Source organism: Schistocerca piceifrons, chromosome 2 (genome assembly GCF_021461385.2).
Source record: "Schistocerca piceifrons isolate TAMUIC-IGC-003096 chromosome 2, iqSchPice1.1, whole genome shotgun sequence".
Lineage (NCBI taxonomy): Eukaryota > Metazoa > Arthropoda > Insecta > Orthoptera > Acrididae > Schistocerca > Schistocerca piceifrons.
This window is the reverse complement of record NC_060139.1, coordinates 625,958,483-625,972,326: the sequence shown is the minus strand read 5'-3', so window position 1 is coordinate 625,972,326 and position 13,844 is coordinate 625,958,483.

Genomic DNA, 13,844 nt, shown 5'->3' with positions numbered 1-13,844 from the left:
CGAGAGGGTATTCCAGGAATGGACTTGGTTGCCCGTTCCCCGACGTAAATCCCATCGATCAAGTGTAGGTTGTGCTGGGGAGACGCTGAAACTACCTCCTAATTATTTTTTTTTATCAAACACTGACCTACAGAATTTTCCCTGACAAAGACAACTCAAACTTAACCTATTCGTTTATTACCCACAATAGACAAGAACAGTGCAACCTGACTTATGTACATTGAAAACATGACTTCCAATAATGCCGGCCGGAGTGGTCGAGCGGTTCTAGGCGCTTCAGTCTGGAACCGCGCGACTGCTACGGTCGCAGGTTCGAATCCTGCCTCGGGCATGGATGTGTGTAATGTCCTTAGGTTAGTTAGGTTTAAGTAGTTCTAAGTCTAGGGGACTGATGACCTCAGCAATTAAGTCCCATAGTGCTCAGAGCCATTTGAACCATTTTGAACTTCCAATAATAACACAAAAGAATGGCCCTGAATTGCAAGAAATCCTAACAATATTACAAATCCAAAAAATATGAAATTAAAGAAATATGAAACTACCTCCAATTGTGTCAATTGCCTAAACTCATTTCAATCACGGATCCCGATAGTGCAAATCCCATTCTTTTTCATAAGTCACTTACCTCACACAAAATCTTCATAACATGAACTACAGCAATTACAGGAAGTACCAACAATGGCCAGCTAAATAAAAAGACTCTAACTACTACAGACTCTAATTACTAGGAGGCATATGGTTAGCAAAAGCAACAATTTTTTAGAAGAGCAAAAAATATATTTAGAAAATTTTATCCTATTCATGGGACATCCAGTTCCAAAAATTATATAGTTGTCCATAATTACACTACCCAAAATTTATCAGCGACATTGATCATCATACATTTCTTTGCATATTTTCTTATAAACATACCATTTTATTTCACTTTACATTGCTTGTCCTACCAACACAAGTCTCCACTAAGAAAATCATGCCCATACACTTCCCTATCCACTCGCTAACTGCTAGTCCGTCCAACCACAGAATCTCTTGCCGAGGGCGCAGAGCGCTGTCAGCGATATTAACACAGTCTATAGCGCTGCCAACATACAAACATGTTAGTCCCCTACGCTCGTCGGAGTACGGGACCTCATCATCATCACAACGTATTGTAGCACGACAACATAAATCAACGAACACCCAACAGTTTTCATCCACACTGATGGAGGAATCGAATGCTCTGCCAGAAAACCTTATCAAGTTTGTAGTCAACATGGGAGATCGTTGGAGAGCATGCAGTGCCGTCCGGGGTGATCACACACCCTATTACGAAGTATTTCCAGGGGACCGTCATGAATCGGAGTGACGTCAGTGTAATTATTGTCTCTGAATAAAAGCTTCTTTTCAGGTAGTCTCATTGCGTATTTCTTTCGGTTACCTTCTGTAATGTACTGCACTGTACCGTAGCAATTATTTCTATGTATGGTACAAGTTTCATCGATCTGTGTTACTTGGTAGTGACGATCACGCGAAAGTTGCTTTCGTCCTCAAGTTTTGTACACGAGCGCACTTAACATACTACATCGTGACGTATTTAGCAAACAGCACATGAAGTTCTTAACCAATGTAGATTCTATATAGCATTCTATTGCATTTACAGAGCATGTAAAGAAACGATACATTCAGAAACTTCACATATGCCCAATACGGATGAATAACTTTTGCTTTTGGTGTGGCAACGCAATTATGTCCTCATGGCATCATATCACTGTGAAGTATACAACGAAATCGTCTGTAATTCAATTTGTATCACCCAAAACATTATTGCAGTAATAAGTAATAAGCGAAGTGTTACATTTCTGTCTTTTTTGTTTTAGGACACGTTCTTAAGTCTGTATAAATACTTTTGCCGACATGAGTGGCCGAGCGGTTCTAGGCACTTCAGTCTGGAACAGCTACGGTCGCAGGTTCGAATCCTGCCTCGGGCATGGATATGTTTGATGTCCTTAGGTTAGTTAGGTTTAAGTAGTTCTAAGTTCTAGGGGACTGATGACCTCAGATGTTAAGTCCCATAGTGCTCAGAGCCATTTGAACCATTTTAGAAATACTTTTGATGCACTCTATCTGTCCTCGGAAACTGAAAGGACAACATGAATAAAGTTCAAGATCAGTTTATGAACATTGCGCTAGAAGGCTGGCTGGGGAAGAGTTTTATCCTTCACGCTGTCTTTACACCATTAAAAGAAAATTACGGTGTAACCTCTCGTAGACTGTTTATTTGCAGAAAGCACGAATAACGAATTTACGTAGAGCTGGGCGAGGATTTTATCCCCAATGCTCTCAAATATACGTATAATCGCAAATGGCTTATCCATCGCTTAGTCTCAACCAATTTCAGAGGATCAAGGAAACAAGCCTCACTCGAAGGATGATGAGAATGCCGTCTTCGTAAAGGAGTGACTACGATTAGAATTAAAGGATTTAAATGTTATTTTGCACCTGGTAAAATATTGCTTACTAAAAGGGTAGCTATCAAACGTTCTGGCAGCTTAAACCGGGCCGAGACACGAACTCGGGACATTTGCCTTTCGCGGGCAAGTGCAGGAGAGCTTCTGTGAATGAGATTTTCACTCTGCAGCGGAGTGTGCGCTGATATGAAACTTCCTGGCAGATTAAAACTGTGTACCCGACCAAGACTCGAACTCGGGACCTTTGCCTTTCGCGGGCAAGTGCTCTACCTTCGGTAGCTCAGATGGTAGAGCACTTGCCCGCGAAAGGCAACGGTCCCGAGTTCGAATCTCGGTCGGGCACACAGTTTTAATCTGCCAGGAAGTTTCATATCAGCGCACACTCCGCTGCAGAGTGAAAATCTCGTTTTGGAAACATCCCCCAGGCTGTGGCTAAGCCATGTCTCCGCAGTATCCTTTCTTTCAGGAGCGCTAGGCGCTAGTTCTGCAAGATTCGCAGGAGAGCTTCTGTAAAGTTTGGAAGGTAGGAGACGAGATACTGGTAGAAGTAAAGCTGTGAGGACGGGGCGTGAGTCTTGTTTCGGTAGCTCAGGTGGTAAAGCACTTTCCCGCGAAAGGCAAAGGTCCCGAGTTCGAGTCTCGGTCGGGCACACAGTTTTAATCTGCCAGGAAGTTTCAGCTTCTGTGAAGTTTGGAAGGTAGGATACGAGGTACTGGCAGAACTGAAGCCGTGGGGAAGGGTGGTGAGTCGTGCTGGGAAAGCTCAGTTGGCTCGGATAGTCTGCCTTCTGCCTTTCTTTTTTTTTTGCATTTTGTTCGTTGTGTTTGGTCGTTGCGGACGTCACATGACATCCGCTCAAGTTCGTTTGTTGATCCTTTCACTCTGTTTTTTTTTTTTTTTTAATTATTACAGAGGCCAACCTGCTCTCTGACCGAACACGCTGAGGTACCGTGCCGGCATGAATACGCACGACCCAAAGCACTGGCCGTTGAACGCTTCCTAAGCGAAGATGTGAAGATCACCCGTGATGATCTTATCGGCATACACCTACTGATCATTAGCAGCGTCGTTTATGTTAAGATGACTTCCGACGCTGCCTCCAACGACATTATTCAACGGACGCGACATGGACTAAAATTTCGACTCTCCGACGGCAATGTCGGCCCTGTGGATGTCGACCGTGCAGGACTTGGTCTTCGAATGATCCGCGTATTCGAACTGCCTTTCAAGATGAACAAAGATATGCAGTCATCGAGGCTCTAAGCCCGTACGGAAAGTCCAGAGTTACGTATCCGGTGCTTAATGGTGTGAGACAAGTCCAGATAGATCTCAAACAGTACGTCCCATCGTACATTTCTATCGGCGGCTGCTGCGCGCTGGTCATTTACGACGGACAACGTCAAACATGTTCCGGTTGTGGCAAAGAAGGCCACGTCTGTAATGAATGTCTGAAACGCCGTATCACATAAATACGGCCCGACGATACGAACACCGACCGAACCACAACCGCCCTTCCTATCACGTATACGGCGACACTGCACGTCCAACCTTTACAAGACGCAGTTCATGAGCTTCTCTCTGGACCGATACACCCGGAGGTGTCACAGCACCTTGACACCGGCAGTGCCTCCCGCGGACATACAGTCGGACACACCCACGCTAGAAGATCACAAGGATACCAGCGAGAGTTTTATGGAGACTGAAGACCGCATCATAGCGCCCGCGGCTTTTGTACCGGAACGACCGAATCTCTTCCTTCCTCAGACACCGAAACACATTGCCGGAAGCAGAAGTCGCCCAAACGACGAAAAAAACGCCTCAAGACGTCAGAATGGACCACTGAGCCCCATCCACAGGTCGAAGAGATGCAATATAAATCGGACGGAGTACACGATAACTCTTTTTCCTTTGCCACGGAGACGCATCATCCAAAGACGGTGAGCCGTCCAAAAGAAATGGTGAGCAAGCACCGGGCCCAGAAGCCATGGAACATAGCACGTCTGTCGTCACCAACGGAATTCAGCCGACTCGGCTAGCGCTGCCACCTCTCATCAATGTTGAAACTGACGGACATTCTTCATGAGCGGATGACACGGATTTGCCACCTCCACCCGATGCGGAAATGAGATCTGTTCCTCAATGAGACCAACACTAAAATGGGGGATGATTCTACGACGAATCCTGCGACTGCTATGGACTTCCAGAATCCACCGCGACAACTTCACCAGCTAAGGACTTATCGACAGCACGGATCCCCCATAAGGCATACCGAATAGTTACCATCAGCACCAATAATATCGGCTGTCACGTTAAACTTCAACTGCTCCGCGACACGCTAAGAGCAGCGGGCATCGACATCGCCCTGCTACAAGAACTGAGGACAGCAACTTGGTCCGGGTGTTATGGATACGAGACGTACGCCGCCCCTGCAGCTATGGAACACACAGGCGCAGCCATCCTCCTCCGAGAAGGGATTGCAGTTTCCGATGTCGCATATCTCCCAACGGCGCGAGGGTTGGCCTTAACAGTTGAAGGAATCAAACGCCCCATCGGGCACTGATAAACGGAGGGATCGCTCACAGTTCTACGCAGAAGATAAGACGCCTTTATTCCTCGGCAGATAAAACCATCTCATCGTAGGTGGAGATTTCAACTGAGTTCTCGAGCGTAAAGACTAATACCCTAACTTCACCACATGTCCGGAGCTTAGCTTCCCCGTCCGCGCCTTCGTCTCCTCGACACGTGGAGAGTGGTACACGGCGACCGACCGGGCCATACACGCATCACCAGCCACTCCGCCAGCCTACACGATACAATATTTATCTCTGACGCTCTAAAACCCGTTCTCCTCGACGCGGAACGTTGGCCGACTGCCTTTTCGGATCATGACATCTACGTCTGTACCATGAACCTACGTAGGCAACCTAAATGGCGCAGTGCAGGACATTGGAAACACAACGTCACCCTGCTACGGGACCCTGAATGTTGACAACTGGTCACCGACACGTGGCACATTTGTGTTCAACGCAATGGTGGCTAATGTGCGCCGAGCCGGCCATCCGACGCACCTTGACATACTACGGCAGAGCCAAAGGCAGGTGGAATCACCACACAACAGATTTCTACTATAGCTCTCTAAGCGAGCTCATGAATCATCCTTCATCCCCGGATCGTCTATAGGAAGCCCAACGCATCAAGGCAAAGATTTTAACCTTGACCAGGAGCCATCCAGAAGGAGCCATTGTACGAGCACGCCGACTGGCCTTAATGACAACTTTAGGCCTATCTGATGGACTTCGCAAGCTACCATTGCGGATGCCTTCACAACGCACTATAGCCTTCTCATTCAAGTAGTACATGTCTGTCCAGAGATCACTGCTGAGGCTGCCCAGGAGATACATTGTACACTAAACGCCGTGGCTGCAACCCTCCTGACTTTCAGATTACGCTGATACAATAGCTCCCTAGTTAGCAATCATATACAACCGCTCGCTCACCGATAGACCTGTACCTACAGATTGGAAAATTGCGCAGGTCGCACCAGTGTTTAAGAAGGGTAGTAGGAGTAATCCATCGAACTACAGACCTATATCATTGACGTCGGTTTGCAGTAGGGTTTTGGAGCATATGCGGTATTCAAACATTACGAATCACCTCGAAGGGAACGATCTATTGGTACGTAATCAGCATGGTTTCAGAAAACATCGTTCTTGTGCAACGCAGCTAGCTCTTTATTCGCACGAAGTAATGGCCGCTATCGACAGGGGATCTCAGGTTGATTCCGTATTTCTGGATTTCCGGAAAGCTTTTGACACCGGTCCTCACAAGCGACTTCTAATCAAGCTGCGGGCCTGTGGGGTATCGTCTCAGTTGTGCAACTGGATTCGTGATTTCCTGTCAGGAAGGTCGCAGTTCGTAGTAAAAGACGGCAAATCTTCGAGTAAAACTGAAGTGATATCAGGTGTTCCCTAGAGAAGCGTCCTGGGACCTCTGCTATTCCTGATCTATATAAATGACCTGGGTGACAATCTGAGCACTTCTCTTAGGTTGTTCGCAGATGACGCTGTAATTTACCGTCTAGTAAGGTCATCCGAAGACCAGTATCAGTTGCAAAGCGATTTGGAAAAGATTGCTATATGGTGTGGCAGGTGGCAGTTGACGCTAAATAACGAAAAGTGTGAGGTGATCCACATGAGTTCCAAAAGAAATCCGTTGGAATTCGATTACTCGATAAATAGTACAATTCTCAAGGCTGTGAATTCAACTAATACCTGGGTGTTACAATCACGAACAACTTCAGTTGGAAAGACCACATAGATAATATTGTGGGGAAGGCGAGCCAAAGGTTGCGTTTCATTGGCAGGACACTTAGAAGATGCAACAAGTCCACTAAAGAGACAGCTTACACTACACTCGTTCGTCCTCTGTTAGAATATTGCTGTGCGGTGTGATCCTTACCAGGTGGGATTGACGGAGGACATCGAAAGGGTGCAAAAAAGGGCAGCTCGTTTTGTATTATCGCGTAATAAGGGAGAGAGTGTGGCAGATATGATACGCGAGTTGGGATGGAAGTCATTAAAACAAAGACGTTTTTCGTCGCGGCGAGATCTATTTACGAAATTTCAGTCACCAACTTTCTCTTCCGAATGTGAAAATATTTTGTTGAGTCCGACCTACATAAGTAGGAATGATCATCAAAATAAAATAAGAGAAATCAGAGCTCGAACAGAAAAGTTTAGGTGTTCGTTTTTCCCGCGCGCTGTTCGGGAGTGGAATGATAGGGAGATAGTATGATTTTGGTTCGATGAACCCTCTGCCAAGCACTTAAATGTGAATTGCAGAGTTGTCATGTAGATGTAGATGTAGATGACGTAACCACCGACAACATCCATGGCGCTAAGGCCAAAGGATCACTGAATCAGACTCCTGGCCCGGATGGTTTACCGCTCGAATTTTACAGAAACTTCCAAGATTTGATGATGCCGCGATGGATAGACATGTACTCGTACTGGGAACTTTTGTCTGGCGTGGCACTCCCGCCACCAATGTTCCTGAAAGGCTTCACCATACCAGTCCCGAAACCTGCAGGAGGACCACGACTCGATAGTTACCGGCCGATCACATTACTAAATTCCGACTTCACGGTTTTCACGTGCCTTCTACCTGTGTGAACTCGCGACTGCCAGGCGCTTTAATTCCATTGACTTCAATCAAGCGTTTGACCGCGTCAATCATGCATTCCTCAAAGCAGTGATGGACCGGATGGCGATTGCCCCGACGTTCACGCAAGTGATATGCGGCTCCTTCGTGGACAACGTCCAGTCTTCTTGTCAACGTCAGACTTACAGAACCTACACGGATTGAACGCTCAGTACGGCAGGATTGCCCACTGTCGACGGTGCTTTATGCCACTGCGATGGAACCACTCATTTGCGAGTTACAGCGACGCTTGACAGGTATTCCACTCCGGGATCATGTGTTCCGCTGCCGAGCCTACGCGGACGACTTGGTCCTCGTCGTACGTTCAGCGGCCGACGTACAAGATGCGATGCAGAGGATTACGCGTTACTGTGCAGGGACAGGGAGCGCTATGAACGCCGCAAAATCATGCGCCATGAAGATCGGCCGCGGCCTTCCCGCAGACAGCGTGGTCCTCTTTCAACTGGTGGACACCCTTCGCTGTCTCGGACTGGTGTACACGCGAGTCATTCGCCGCACCTCGGCAATCAATTTTCGGGCGCTACTGCAACGCATCTGGGCCAACATACAAAATCACCTACTACGCCCGCATCTTCGTCAATACCAATCTGGCCCCCCGGATATCCCACATCGCGCAGATTCTGCCCATCACTGCGGCAATGGCAGCCAGACTACAGGCGGCTTTCGGGTATTTTATATCTTCTGGACACATCTTCAAAGTCCAATATGATGCTCTCACCTTACCGAAGCGGGATGGTGGCTTCGATCTGGTTCACGTGATAGCCAGGACTAAGGCACTTTACACCAATACTATGCTCCGGTTATGGGAAAGCCAAAATGATAGTTTCACTGGAATGTTGAACACTGAGCTCGCACCTGTTTCGAGACGCCCACCAACGCCTTTAGCACACAACGCACCTCCGATGCCGCACATCGGCCGTTTCTTTTTGTAATATGCACCAAGCTCCCCAGGACCAGGAAGACGATCACCCGCGATATCTACCGCCTTCTCCGAAAGTCCCCACCCCGAAACCCCGTCGAAGCACGTCACCCCCAGGTTTCATGACCTACAGTTTGGAAAACGATCCACCAACCATATCACACCACCACGACGTGGTAGCTTCTCGTCAACGGCAAATATACTACAAGACAGAAACTGCATCGCATCGCGCTGGTGTGCTCACCCCTGTGCCTCGAGTGCGATGTACCGCCACATCACATTTCTCCTACAATGATGATATATCCTGACACGACCTTCTTTTCATCCTCTTAGTGGTACGACATCACATGGATCAGTGGCCCGGCTATCAGCTACCTCTTCCGGAACGACATCGTCGATCCGGCAGAGTTTTGGACACGCCTCCAAGTACACCTTCACATCCTCCCCTGACGTCGACACTATCTGTGCCACTTTCGCGAACTATTTACAGAGTATTTTTTCAACCCGCCTCGGAGCTTGAATCTCAACGAAACGTGCCAGACAAGACTGGACGATCCCACGTTCCCCTTCTGAAGGTCAATGATAGAACGGATGTTGTTCTGATAGCGCGCCAAAGTGGAGCATGCCGTTGCAAGTATTCCCAATTCCTTCCACTTCTCTTTTCTCCTCATCTTCTAAGTTTTCTTTTCCTTACACATGTTTATCCTGTTCGCGCATAGCTCTGTATCTGCAGCCTATTTGTTTTCTTTCTCATGTGCTCCCCCATAAAAATTAAAAAAAAGTGCTGCTGATGTTAAGACTGTATACTTATTTACGTTTACAAAAGAAGAAAAGAAGAAGGATGTTGAGAAAATATACTTATTTATGTTTTTAATTTTCAAGGAATATTGTTTTATTTTATGAAGAACGTAGTCTTTTATTTTCAAACAACAGAGGTTTTAATATGTTTTCTCAATACCTGCAACTTTTTGCTAAAAAATAAGAAAATAAAACGAAAAAGTGGTTAAAGGACTAAAAAAGAGCTGGTAGAGCACTTCCCCGCGAAAGGTAAAGGTCCTGAGTTCGAGTCTTGGTCCGGCGCACAGTTTTAATCTGTCAGGGAGTTTCATATATGGGCATACTCCACTGCGGAGTGAAAATTTCATTCAAGATAGTTATTCTTCGTTTAATAAGGTAGTATACGTAGGCAATCATCTTCCTGTTCAGTAGCGTAGGACCATGTCTATCACATTGCCGGTGTTGCTCTTGTCTTTGCCCATCCTCGTGGATATCTAATATAGTGATTTAAAATGGAATGATCATATAAAGTTGATCGTCGGTAAAGCAGATGCCAGAAGAATCCTAAGGAAGTGCAGTCCGAAAACAAAGCAAGTAAGTTACAGTTCACTTGTTCGGCCACTGCTTAAATATTGCTCACCAGTGTGGGATCCGTACCAGATAGGGCTGATAGAAGAGATAGAGAAGATCAAACGGAGAGCAGCGCGCTTCGTTACAGGATCATTTAGTAATCGCGAAAGCGTTACGGAGATGATAGATAAACTCCAGTGGAAGACTCTGCAGGAGAGACGCTCAGTAGCTCGGTACGGGCTTTTGTTGAAGTTTCGAGAACATACCTTCACTGAGGAGTCAAGTAGTGTATTGCTTGCTCCTACGTATATCTCGCAAAGAGGCCATGATGATAAAATCAGAGAGATTAGAGCCCACACAGAGGCATACCGACAATCTTTCTTTCCACGAACAATACGAGACTGGAATAGAAGGGAGAACCGATAGAGGTACTCAAAGTATCCTCCGCCACACACCGTCGGGTGGCTTGCGGAGTTTGGATGTAGATGTAGATGTAGATGTAGATGTAGATGTAGTCCCAAATTACCTCATACATTCCCAAATTCTGACGCATTCCCAAAAAGCCTTTATAACGTTTTAAATGCCCCTGATAGATTTGATACACAGGTGGCATCCAATGATTAGTCAGCGTTAGAAGACGCTGACATCTCCTAATCATCTCACTCTGTTGTTACTGCTTCTCTACTGACAACAAAGTGCTCCCCGACTCCTTTTATTCTGTCGGGTCCGCCTATCGTGACACCTAGCCGTCAGTCAAGCCTTACACAAAGATGTCCAGGTACTTTTGATCAGATAGTGCAGTACTGATATGAGTAAAAATATCGCTTGAAAAGTGCCGAGTAAAAAAAAGTATTTCTTTCGATATGAAAGTAGTCCATACCAAAAAGTATCGATACTTTTTCCGTGACCCTACGTGTAGGGTGAAGGAAATTCGATCGACGGCAACTGTGTACGTGAAGTTTGACATTTTGGGCTCTTGAAGCAACAAATAAAATTTACTGTCCAAGGTAAGGTTGTCTTTTTATTTGTTTGAGGAAGAAGGAAACCGGTAACAGGGTGTTTCCCCGGAGCAGCACCTCTGCTGGCAGCTGAAAGGCCACTGTGATTCGGTGAATAACGGCGAGAGATTACGGAGCGTCACAGCGGACGGAGCTGCTCCGCGCCGAGGGCGTCGAACGCAATAAAAGGGACGCCACCGCCATACTAGGAGATGCCGGCGCGCGACTGCGCGGGTTATAAAACTAATGCACAGCGGGCGGCGTCCTGTCTGCTGTGTCGTATTGCGCGCTGACAGTCGCCGTTAACCCCCAGCGATTATGCAGCAGCGTTAACTCCGCGTTTCGCTCGTCTATTCTCCCCCTCCCCCCCCCTCAATGACCTCGCAACGGGCAAACATCACGTGGGTAAGTGGCAGCCGACTGGCGTCTGACTTTGGAATTATTTAAAAACACTCTTGATCGCAACCGGTTTCGGCCGTTTAATTATCGGCCATCATCAGAGTTTGTACTACAATAACATAAGTAAAAGTGCTATATTACATAGAGAAGTCAATGATACAAAAGTATCCGGATGACGGCGATGGTCAATGGGGAACGACTTACATATCGATTTCATCTTCACTTTTAAATATTTATCTTTTACATTTAACCAATCAAGAAACGAGTTTTTTCGACAAAAAAAAAAATGTTCAAATGTGTGTGAAATCTTATGGGACTTAACTGCTAAGGTCATCAGTCCCTAAGTTTACACACTACTTAACCTAAATTATCCTAAGGACAAACACACACACCCATGCCCGAGGGACCAGCGCGCAGTACATGGCTGCAGCGCCTGAGACCGCTCGGCTAATCACGCGCGGCAAACGAATTTGTATTACTTTCTGGTTCATAATCTATGTTACAGCCAGTCTCATAAAATGAATTAAAATTTAGTGTACTTCGTTACCTGAGCTCGTGAGCGTCGTATAGAGGAAATAATTACCACTGTAAGATTGATAATTCTATTGCTACTGCTGTTTATTCGAAATGAAACAAAATGTATGGCGTATTAATACGAAACTTATACATATTGACGTATTTGTAGACGGCCGCGGTGGCCGAGCGGTTCTAGGCGCTTGAGTCCGGTAGCTACGGTCGCAGGTTCGAATCCTGCCTCGGGCATTGATGTGTTGATGTCCTTAGGTTAGTTAGGTTTAAGTAGTTCTAAGTTCTAGGGGACTGATGACATCAGATATTAAGTCCCATAGTGCTCAGAGCCATTTGAACCATTTGAATTTATTTGTATTAGAATCAGTATGACTTTGGTCCCGTCAGTGGTCTTGCGATTTTTCTCTGTGGAAGTCTTTTTGTAAATCAAAGATCGATTTTGAGCACCCTTTCTTTACCAAGTCGTTTGCCTGAGAAGTAAAGCCTTGCGTTCATCACAAATTAAAGTTTCACATTACGAACGTCGGTTCTGATGTAACAAACAGACACTTTCTACTACTACTATTACTGCTTGAATTGCATCTTCCCGTTTCGATCCTTTTAGTTATATTTATTTTTCGCTATCAGCTTTCTTTGTGTACTTCAACTTTCGTGTCTGATTTCTATTTTAGGTATTTTCATTTACGTATTCTGACACATACAGCGTGATGACTGGGTGTTGTGTGATGTCCTTAGGTTAGTTAGGTTTAAGTAGTTCTACGTTCTAGGGGACTGATGACCATAGATGTTAAGTCCCATAGTGCTCAGAGCCATTTGAACCATTTTGACACATACAGCGCCATCTATTGATCAATTTTCACACTATTTTTTTCTTCTGCCATACGTTTCCCCCCTTCTCCGATAATATGCCTTTGAATTTTGACGTCATTCTGACCAGTGGTGTTATTTCTACAGCGGTTTGAAAGTTTAAGTTTAATTATAATCATCCCGTATGTATAACCATTTTCTTTAGTGTCTACATAAGTTTAGATTTTTGTACTGATTTTAGTTTTTGCATATTTTTATCCCTTTATGTCTATGTCAGTTCTGTTGAATTAACGTATTATAAAAATGATGTGCATACATAAAGAACCGAGAATATATAAATGTTACGATTTATATTTTGAACCACTAAATTATACTGAAAACTGGACGTCAGTGTTACTAGAAATTGTACAAATGATCATTTGACTCATATGGCAGGTTCAACTTCTTATCTATTAATTGGCTAACACCATAACAGTGGCGTCAGAAACCACCACAATAAAAGAAAGTGGGCAGTCGTGACAAGTTTCCAGTGAGTTTGGCCAGACACTGTGGGAGCAGCAGTTTCATATTTTCCGGAGCACCTGCGATTCTCATAAATACAGTAGTATGGTGGCAACGCTGCCGATGTCAACTGAAATGGAGCAATATGTTTTTATTTTGTGGTAAATTACAGTAAACAAGCGTCACACAACACATTTTCATTGTTAATTATTACTTTAAAATCACTTTCGTCGTGGACCTACCGTTGTGGACAAATGAACAGCCATAATTTAAGTGTGTCCATTGGAGCTGTCAATCTTAGAATGTACAGGCAGACTCAGCGGCATATGTGGATATTGTCTGCCAAACGACTTCCGAATAAAACTGGTAGTACAGAAGTATTAAATTAAAACGTCCTGTTTGAACATACAGGTTTACTGAATGAACGCCGAAAATGTAGTAAGCGATAAACTTTCATCTTTCCATCAATTTGTGTGTGTCTGTGTGGGGAGGGAGAAGAGGGAAATGTCAGCTTGAAAAATTTCGTAAAGATTTGAAGTTATGTGTAAAGATTGTTGGAAGTCGCTAAGAGTTCTCATTGTCAAATACTGGGTGAATATATGAAGACTATCCGGAAAGTAAGGTCAGATCGGATGCGAAAATCCACTCAAGCTTCGCACAGATGTATTTAGCAATGT